This window comes from Octodon degus, unplaced genomic scaffold (assembly GCF_000260255.1).
Source record: "Octodon degus isolate 3935 unplaced genomic scaffold, OctDeg1.0 scaffold00149, whole genome shotgun sequence".
Classification (NCBI taxonomy): domain Eukaryota; kingdom Metazoa; phylum Chordata; class Mammalia; order Rodentia; family Octodontidae; genus Octodon; species Octodon degus.
This window is the reverse complement of record NW_004524725.1, coordinates 4,518,216-4,519,137: the sequence shown is the minus strand read 5'-3', so window position 1 is coordinate 4,519,137 and position 922 is coordinate 4,518,216.

The window sequence follows — 922 nt, the reverse complement described above, 5'->3', positions numbered from 1 at the left end:
TAATAAAAGTTTAATGGCAAATCATATGGCAAAAAATGTGTAATTTAAAAAAAATTACATGACAATAAACAATTCTAGGTTTTGCATAAAGTGTAAGACATTTATATCTTCTTTAAATAAAGAACATCAGAATGACATGAATTTTTAAAAAATAAACTGAAAATGATCTTACAGAAATTTCTACATCACCTTCCATCTTTTTCGAAGATGTTAGAAGACATTCATTAAGATGCCTTTATAAGATTCTTAGGTTATTGTATATTAATTAGTTATCAGTATTTCAAAAGATAAAAATCACATAAAGGATAACCCTACTGCTTTACAATTACATATATTTATATTACTTTTTTCATTTTTGTATTTGGTATAGGGTCTCACTATATAAAATCACTTATTTCTATCTGATACTCTTAGCTGTCTAGAATGATTGAAGTACACCTGCAAAATGATCATATCAGAATATTTTGTGATAAATGAAAGGTGATTAGATTACAGAATTTAAAGTAATATTGAAAGAATAGACAGACTGGACCAGCAGATAGCTCAGCAGACTATATGCCTGCATAGGCAAGTTCAGGGACCAGGGTTTGATCCCGTCACCACATGTGGGTTGGCAAGGCATGTTTTTATGTTACAACTTTCAAGCAATTTTTAATGCTTAAAACCCTATCTACATCAGATAGAAAAGATATGCAAAGTTCAGCTGAGTAAAGTGCCTACTTAGGCAAGTATAGGGCCCAGGGCTCCATTCCCAGCACCACATGTAGTGCCAGCCTTCCCATGGGATCTAATGAACCATGAAGTCAGGGCATGTTGGTAAGCACCTGCAATCCCAGCACTGGGAGGCTAAAACCTGGAGGATCACTACGACGAGTTTGAGCTGCATAGTGAGACCCTGTACCAAATAATATATATATATATA